This window comes from Oryx dammah, unplaced genomic scaffold (genome assembly GCF_014754425.2).
Source record: "Oryx dammah isolate SB20612 unplaced genomic scaffold, SCBI_Odam_1.1 HiC_scaffold_23, whole genome shotgun sequence".
NCBI classification, from domain to species: Eukaryota; Metazoa; Chordata; class Mammalia; order Artiodactyla; family Bovidae; genus Oryx; species Oryx dammah.
This window is the reverse complement of record NW_024070207.1, coordinates 79,104,173-79,113,863: the sequence shown is the minus strand read 5'-3', so window position 1 is coordinate 79,113,863 and position 9,691 is coordinate 79,104,173. Positions and strand designations below refer to the sequence as shown.

At 40.5% G+C, this 9,691-nt stretch overlaps 1 non-coding gene across 1 annotated transcript; it reads left to right on the top strand.

Annotated features, from left to right (window-relative positions):
- The first annotated feature begins 9,034 nt into the window (after positions 1 to 9,034).
- Positions 9,035 to 9,141, top strand: LOC120882748. Its single transcript, XR_005725600.1, has one exon. It is a non-coding gene; the product is annotated as a U6 spliceosomal RNA (small nuclear RNA).
- Positions 9,142 to 9,691: the final 550 nt, after the last annotated feature.

Genomic DNA, 9,691 nt, shown 5'->3' with positions numbered 1-9,691 from the left:
GGATCTCTTGAAATTTCATGTCTCTTCTGCTGCCTGCTAGCCATCAAGAGACTTTCTGAAACCAAGCTCTTCAATCTTGAGCCTTGAAGCCTTCCTATGGCTCTTGCTCCTTGAATCTGGTCTCATCTTTGCCTCTGGTCATGCTTGTTGTGAAGCAGTCATGGAAGCATCCCCTTTAAAGGGAAGATGTTTGAATCTTTTTTCCCTACTTTGAATTACTGCCGTAGTAAAATGATTTGAAGGAAAAAACCCATATAATTGGAGTAAAATACCTTGTAATTGGTTTGTAACTCAATGCATTGAGTAGACTGTTTGCAAAGATGATGTTATGGACCCAATTGTGACTCTTCAAAATTCATATATTGAAGTCCTAACCTCTCAGTTCAGTTCAGCTGCTCAGTCATGTCCAACTCTTTGCAACCCCCATGGACTGCAGAACACCAGGCCTCCTCATCCATCACCAACTTCCAGAGTTCACTCAAACTCATGTCCATCGAGTCGGTGATGCCATCGAACCATCTCATCCTCTGTCGTCCCCTTCTTCTCCCACCTTCAATCTTTCCCAGCATCAGGGTCTTTTCCAATGAGTCAGTTCTTCCCATCAGGTGACCAAAGTATTGGACCTTCAGCTTCAACATCAGTCCTTCCAATGAATATTCAGGACTGATTTCCCCTAGTGTGACTGTATTTGGAGATGGGGCCTTTAAGAAGGTAATTAAGGTTAAATGTAATCTTAACGGGACCCTAATCCAATAGAACTGGTGTTTTTATAAGAAGAGGGAGAGACACCAGAGATGCATGTACACAGAGAAAAGGCCATGTGAGGGCACGGTAAAGAGGCAGCTATCATTAAAGGAGGCAGCCTTTCAAGGAGAGAGGCCTCAGAAACCAAACCTGCCAACATCTTAATCTTGGACTTCAAACCTCCAAAACTGAGAAAATACATTTCTGCTGTTTAAGCCAACTAGTCCATGGTACTCCATTATGATAGCCCAAGCAGATAAATACAGATGGCCAACATTCCTCCTTGTCTGTTGTTATGTCCTCTGGCAATGGGACTTTGCACCTCCCCATTCAGAGGCGGAGTTTATTTCCTCACCCCTTGAGCCTGTGCTTTGGCCAACAGCATGCAACAGAACTGCCATCACAGGAAATCTAGAGCCTAGGCCTCAAGTGACCTTGCAGCATCTGTCTGGACCCTAGTACAATGCTGCGCTGAGCCCTCCATGAACCAAAGCACCCCCGCTGACAGCTGGCACCAAAGCCAGACATGTGATCGAGGCCATTGAAACTTCCAGCCCAGCCTATCCACCAGTTCACTGCGGCAACATGGTTGAGCAGAGGAAGTCCAAGAGTGGAACCACCAGCCAATCCCAGCTCAAATTGCCTACCTACACGATTGTGAGCAAATACACTGTTGTAATTCAAAGCTGCTGTTTTACAGTCCTTTGCTTTCAAATAGTAACCAAGCTGACACAGCATTCTTCTCTCCCTGGCTAGGGCTGAGTGAACCCGACGATATTCATAAAGGGCAAAGTCTATTTGGGCAGCCAAAGGACCAGTTCTTGTCCCTAGGCCAGAGAGCTCCCACACGCAGGCAGAGAAGACACTCCAGGCTCGTGACTGGGAGCTTTCCCCAGATCCAAAGTCCGTAGTCTATCACTACCCCTGTCTCTTAATGTTTTTGATTATCAAGATCATTTTACATATTACTGAAGTATATAATCTTATAATATTTTGGTTCATGATGAAAATCAATCATGCATTTATTAAATTTTTAACAGAAAATTGCTTTATAATCCCACAACTCTCAAACAACTCATTGTTTATTATTATAGTCACTCATTATTATTTTAAAACACACAAACAGGGAGTTCCCTGATGCCTGTGGTTAGGATTCTGGGCTTTCACTGACAGGGCCTGGGTTCAACCCCTGGTCAGGGAACTGAGATCCCACAAGCTGTGCAGCATGGCCAAAAACAAAACAAAAACCCACAATCAGCTGTTATGAAAAATGCACAAAAAATTGCCTGGGTATTTTAATATATTTGCCCAAGCTATTACAGAATTCTTTCCACTGCCAAGAGTAGTCAGATTTTTCACTTGATTTTAAACCAAATCCATATTGTTAATCTCCATCAGCAATTTGTTGGCATTGTGTGAGAGGAAATCCCTTCGTATGACTTCTGCTGAACTTTCAGAAACATTCTCTAATGAATGTTATTAAAAAGGTCTTTTATTTCTCTGCCCAAATGAGCCCTGAATTTCAGGCTAGGATTTTTCCATGTCATATTTTGATTAAGCAATGAATAGGTTTGTTTTTGATCAACATAAAGGCTTACATGCTAACAATACTGTCTTGAGATATAAACTCTCAGCTTCCAGGCTTTAGATTCCTCAAATTTATGCCCTGTGGTCAAGCGACATTTTTCAATCAGGAAAGTGATATCATAGTCATCCTTGTAAAACCTTCACTGAAATAGGAAACTGAAACACATTCCCACTTGACAGAGGAAAAGCTGAACCACAAGGATAAGAAACCTCCAGAAACTCAGCTAATGCTATGAGACCTTTATATGGCTCTTCTCAGACAAACATGTGTGTGTATATACTTTACAGGCACACTCACACAGATAGATGTGTGCATATTTGTGCGAATGTAGAACCATAGATTGGTCAGGGGCCTCAAGGAGTAAAGCCTAATTTTGTGGACTTATCAAAGTGATTGGACACCCCATCCTCGATACCAAATTATTCTTTTAAAATAATTCAATGAGGATTTCACACAAGAGTTTGAGATTCCATCTTAGGCAGGAGAGGAACACCTGTAAAATTTATAGACTGTATTAGATCTGTCCAATCAGAATTCATTTATTCAGGAAACATTTTTATTAAGATATAATTGACATATAACATTATATTATTTTCAGGCATACAATATAATGATTGGATATTTGTATACATTGAAAAATGATCACCACAATAAATCTAGTTATCATTTGTCACCATATAAAATTATGAAATGCTTTTCCTTGGGATGAGAAATTCTAAGATTTACTTTTAAGATTTTACTTTTAGCAACTTTCAAACATGAAATACAATATTACTGATTATAGTCACCATGCTGTACATTATATCCCCATGACTTATTTATTTTATAACCGAAAGTTTATACCTCTTGGTCTCCTTTGTCCACCCTCCAACCTCCAGTCCCTTTGGCAACCACTTATCTATTCTCTGTATCTGTGAGTTTAGTTTGGTTTGGTTTGTTCATTTTGTTTTCCAGACTCCACACATATGGGAAATCATACAGTATTTGTCTTTCTGTCTGACTTTTTTAACTTAGCATAATACCCTTAAGGTCCATCCATGTTGTTGCAAATAGCAAAATTTCATTCTTTATGGCTGAGTAATAGTCCATTGTGTATATATGTACCACATCTTCTTTATCCATTCATCCATTGATAGACACGTAGACTGTTTCCATGTCTTGGCTATTGCAAATAATGCTGCAGTTAATAGAGGTGTGTATATATCTTTTCAAATCAGTGTTCTCGTTTTGAAATGGCTGGTTCTAAGTTTTTGAGAAACTTCCATATGATTTTCCATAGTAGCTGCACCAATTTACATTCCCACCAATAGAGCACAAGGGTTCCCTTTTTTCCACATCCTCACCAACACTTGTTCTTTTTTGTCTGTAAATTTTTTTTTTTTTTGGTGGGATCTTAGTTCCCTGATCAGGGATTGAACTCATACCCCCTGCAGTGGAAGGACAGAGTCTTAACCACTGGACTGCTAGGGAAGTCCCTATTTCTTGTCTTTTTGATGATAAGCATTCTGACAGATGTGAGTGAGGTGGTATCTTATTATGGTTTTGATTTGCATTTCCCTGATGATTAGTGATGTTGAGCATCCTTTCATGAACCTGTTGGCCATCTGTATCTCTTCTTTAGAAAAACATCTATTCAGATCCTCTTCCCATTTTTAAATTGGATTGTTTGGTGTTTTGCTATTGAGTTGTATAAATTCTTTATATATTTGGGTATTAACCCTTTATCGGATACGTAATTTGCAAATATTTTGTCCCATTCCATAGGCTGACTTTTTCATTTTGTTGATGGTTTCCTTTATTGTGCAGAAGCTTTTAGTTTGATGTAGTCCCACTTGTTTATTTTTGCTTTTGGAGTTAGATCCAAAAAATCATTTCCAAGACTGATGTCAAGGACCTTTGTTTTCTTCTAGGAGTTTTATGGTTTCAGGCCTTACATTTCTTCAATCCATTTGAGTTAACTTTTGTGTGTAGTGTAAGATATTGGTCTAGTTTCATCTTTTGCTTGTGGATATCCAGTTTTCCCAACACCATTTGTTGAAGAGACTGTCCTTTCCTCATTTTATATTCTTAGTTCCTTTGTCATGATTAACTGAGCGTATATGTGTAGGTTTATTTCTGGGCTCGCTATTCTGTTTCATTGATCTATGCATCTATTTTATACCACAATCAAGTTAGGTAACACACTCATCACCTCATAGAAGTTACCCTGTGTGTGTGTATCTGTGTGTGGTGAGACTATTTAAGATCTACTCTCTTAGTAAATTTCAAGTATTACAATACAGTAGTGTTACTATAGCCACCACACCACTGTACATTAGATCTCTAGAACTTATTCATCTCATAATTGGACATTTGTTTCCTTTGACCAACATCTCCCCATTTTTCCCAGTGACCCTTTCCCTCCCTCCAGCCCCTAGCAACCGCTATCTCATTCTAAAAACATCATTACAGCATTGTGTCTTTTCAAATCCAGTTAATGGGACATCCCTGATGGTCTAGTGGTTAAGACTGCATGCTTCCAATGCAGGGGGCTTGGGTTCAGTCCCTGGTCGAGCAACTAAAATCCCACATGCCACGTGGTGTGGCAAAAAAGAAGAAAAAGGCAAGTTTTAAAATCCAGTTAACTATGTTTCCTAAACTTGGCTATCTCAGCAAAAATGAGAGATTTCTGAGTCTCAATAACTTGATTCTATTTTAGGCACCGAATTGAGCATTTCCCTGCTTGAGTAGATCTGATCTGGTCACTTGCACACAGGGAAATTTAGGACCTTAAATACCAAATCTGCCCTTTTATTAGAACATGAATCTTCAGCCAGTGAGGGGAGGTGATAACTGAACCAATCAAAGCACCATCAGCCTCACTTTCCCAGGTCTCATGGTAGAGGTTTCTGGAGTGCATCCCCGTAGCCATGAATTCGAAATTTCAGGATGAGTTCCCCTTTTGGTCATTTCTGAAACAAAATTATTTGGCATCTGATGGCCTGCAACTATAGTTACCATCTACTGGTTTGGTCAGTTGTCACCGATAGCTGAACACTTGATGCCTTCTTGGTTCACCCTTAGTTGGCTCAAGTTTGCAGAGCCAAAGTGAACTGGATCTCAGACTGAATCTTTGCCCCCATATAACAGCTCTGTCCCCACTTTAATACAGGGGATTGAGCTGATGAATTACTCAGACATCTTTACTCCCTGATATGTCCCTTGAAGATTTGTTGTTCAAAGTGTTCTGCCTCATACGTTATATACATTCTCTCCTTTTACCTTCACAACCAACCCACAAGGTAGCTACTTTTGTCCACATATTACTAATGAGGAAACTGAAATTCAGAGAATTTAGTGTACCAGTTTGTTAAAGGTCACACAGCCAGTGCAAATAAAGCTGAGCAGTATCTTATAAAATGAACTGACCCAGTTCCCCTATCCCCTCACCTCATTCATCTATCAACCTCCTATTGATCCTTTAGATTTTAGCTGAAACATTTCTTTCCTTCCTTGACACTGTGAGTTCAGCTTCTGTGCTTCTCCTGTGGGCTCCCGTGGCCCCCAGACTTACCCCATCATCCCTCCTCTGTAATCCCTAAGTGGCCAAGAGATTTGTGGCTTGATTTCACAGTTTTAAGCATGTAGGAGATGTTCAAGAAATAGCTGTAGGGACTTAGAAAACAAACTCATGGTTTCCAGGGGGAAGGGATAGTTAAGGACTTTGGGAAGGTCATGTGTATATTGCCATATTTAAAATGGATGGTCAACAAAGACCTCTTGTATAGCACAGAGAACTCTGCTCAATGTTATGTGCCAACCTAGATGGGAGGGGGCTTGGGGAAGAATGGACACATGTGTATGTATGGCTGAGTCCCTTCCCTGTTCACCTAAAACCATCACAACATTGTTAATCAGCTATACCCCAACACAAAATGTTTTTGGTCTTAAAAAATAATAAAATAAAATTTAAAAACAGGAATGTGAAAAAAAATAGTTGTGGGATGAGTAAATAAATGAATGCATGAGCAGGCCAGTCCCCAGGTTTCCACAAAACCCCATCATCTCCCACAAGCCACGGTAAGCCCAGTGCTGAACCCTCTAGGGTACGGGGAAATGCATGGAAATTAATTAGTTCTGCCTTTGTGGCTTTACTGCTAGTTAGAGAGACAATCCAGAAAACAATGATTGGTAGTGCAGTGTCCTCTGAGCTAGAGGTGGAGTGGACAGAGGCCAGCTGAGGCAGGAAAATCAACTGATGTCATTGGCAAAGAGGCAGATAGAAGTCTGGTTCATCCAAATTCGTTTCTCAGTCCAAATATGAAAACAGTCACATGACTATAAAGTATGAACTTGGGGGGTGGGGTTTTCCTGGTGGCTCAATGGTAAAAAGTTCTCCTGCCAATGTAGGAGAGACAGGTTCAATCCCTGGTCTGGGAAAATCCCACATGTTATGGAGCAACTAAGCCCATGCACCACAACTATTGAACCCACTGTCTACAGCCTGGGAGCTGCAACTACTGAGCCCACATGTTGCAACTACGGAAGCCCATGCATGCTAGAGCCCATGCTCCGCAAGAGAAGCCACCACGGAGAGAAGCCCACACAGCACAGCTAGAGAGTAGCCCCCACTCACCACAGTGAGAGAAAAGCCCCCAACAAAGACCCTGAGCAGCCACAAATAAATAACGTTTACAAATATTGTAAAAAATTATGGACTGGGGAATCAAGCCTTTATAGTCAGATGTACCTTTACCATCAGATGTGGATGAATAGTCTAAATACACTCTTACCTGTGAGTGATATTATCTATTGTACGGTGTGTGTGCTCAGTCATGTCCATCTCTGTGCAACCTCATGGACTCTAGCCCGCCAGGCTCCTCTGTCCATGGGATTCTCCAGGCAAGAATACTGGCATGGGGTGCCATGTCCTCCTCCAGGGGATCTTCCCTGACTCAAGGATCAAACCTGCTTCTCTTTAGTCTCCTGCATCAGCAGGTGGGTTCTTTACCACTTGCACCAACTGGGAGGCCCTTATCGCCCACACAGATGAGCAATTCTTAAATTGTCTTTGATGGTATTTGTTTGACACAAGTAATTCTTGTCATTCAACATTTTTTTCTTTCTTTTTTTCTCTTTTGGTTCTTTGTATGGGCAAAGAGGAGACATGAAGATTACCCCAGACCTGACCTTAGCCTGCTGGTGAGACACTGGCTTTCTGGGTGACAGCTGCAGATAAGTCTCACTGCTCCTCCTGCTTGCCAAGGCCCTATGCCCTTCATACTACGGTAAGAGAGAAGAAATCAGCGCCTCTGAGCCAAAGCTGAAGCTCTGTAATTTGCAACTGTCATTACCTTTTTCAGAGTGACCTCTTAATGGGTGCCTCTTGGCAATGCCTGGGCTTAAGAAGAGATTCCTGCTGCCACCTTCTGGGAAAATGAATAACCAAACTCAGTGTTTGATTGGAATTCAAGGGGAAACTGAATTGGGATCTTGCTGAAGATTCATCCTTTTGATTAATTCCTTTACTCACCATCGAACCTTTGTTTGATATCTTCACAGTAGAAATAGCATCCATTTCAGGCCTTAATCAGCCACCTCATTCAACCCCTCAGTTCTTCAATGATTCTGAAGAGATTAGAAGTTGCTTTCCAAAATATTTATTAAATACCTTTTTGCACATGCCAGTTTGCCAGGCAATGCAGAAGGATAATGAAACAGGCCTGGCCTCTCTTCTCCAGAAATTTCTCATTGAGAAAAGGGCACAGGGGTACAAGATACAGGACAGAACTGAGGTGAACCGATACAGGTAGAAAGTTATTTCCCTTTAACATATTATGACCAGAGACACATATATTTTGAAAACAAGGTGACGAAAGGGTAGAAAGCAAGGAACGAGGCCACCAGAAAACAAAATTTAATGGAAGCAGTTGAGGTGAAATCCCATGTAGTTCATTAAACAAGGCCCCCTTAGGCAAGAGTCCAGGTTTTCCTACATTGTGTTTTTTCTGTCATCATCATCATCATCATCATTTCTTCTTACTCTTACATTACATGTTATTTACTTCTTGGCAGCTGCTGCCTAAATAATGTCTTGGTAGCTGCCCCTGGCTCTGATTCCTCTGTATCCAGAATTATTGTTCCTTTTTCTGTGTGGGGACACAGGACACAGAGAAGGATAACCCTGGGCTACATAGCTGAAAACAAATTGAACACATAAATTCCATTTTCTTAGACGTCCCCTCAGTCCTGGGAGGGAGGTTGCTGCTGCCCCCAGGACACCTTGGTAGGGTGCTGGGTACCTCCTGGCTCAATTTCTTCTTCTTCTCCCATTTCTTCTTCACTTCACTCCTCCAAGATTGCCTTTTGTCATTTCATTTAAGCAATGTCACAAAACCAAACTTTCAGCTATTATTATTATTTTTCCTATTGTTCTTTTAGCAGAATCCAGCCTTCTGCAAAGTTTGCCATTTTTAGACACAATATGGAGACTATTGGTGACTTTTAAAATAAATGTTATCATTTATTTATGATAAATTTTATGTACATTTTAAAGTATAATTTAAATATATAACATGAAAAAAATATATATAACATGGACTCTAGTCAAATTTTTGATGGACTAATGAATTTCCTCTTCCCCTCCCCCCAAAATAGGTACAGCCATGTATGTACACATGTGAGAGGGGGTAGAGGTTGGCCAACTTTCAATTTACCAAGTTAGTGCTCACTTTGGCAACACATATACTAAAACTGGAATAATGCAGAGAAGATTAGCATGGCCCCTGCTCAAGAATTACATGCAAATTCATGAAGAAGTCCATGTTTTTTTCTTGTATGTGCCATTAAACCTCCTCCAGATGAGATGGGGGAACACTCCTTCTTTAATTTTGAAATTGTATTTGGAATTTATTGTTGCTGTGTACTAAGAACTTGGCCTTAATAAAATCTTACAAGGTATGTTCACATGCAAAAATTTTTTTTTACCAAGTTAGAACCTTAGCAATCTAACAGAACCTCAACTTCAAACTATTCTCACCATCTTTTTGTGAAAAAAGCAAAAATTTTCACATTAGAAACAAAAGGAGAAAGGACCTAATCTCAGAATCTAGTCATGTCATCCTCTGGAGTTCCAGAGACCCAGAGAAGGAAGCGAGAATGGGGGTGAAGATGTCAAAGACTGAGCAGGAAGGAGAGAAGAAAAGTAAAGAAAATTCCACTTTTCCAGATCTTGGAGTACCAGATCATCTGCTAGAAAGATAAAAGAAATAAGCCTGGGGGGGTAGTTGTAAAACTTTGGAAGATCTTTTGAGGGAAATGGGAATTTCTTCCCAAAGGCAAACAAGAGGTCTTCTGGATAGTATTAAGGCCCCAAAGCAC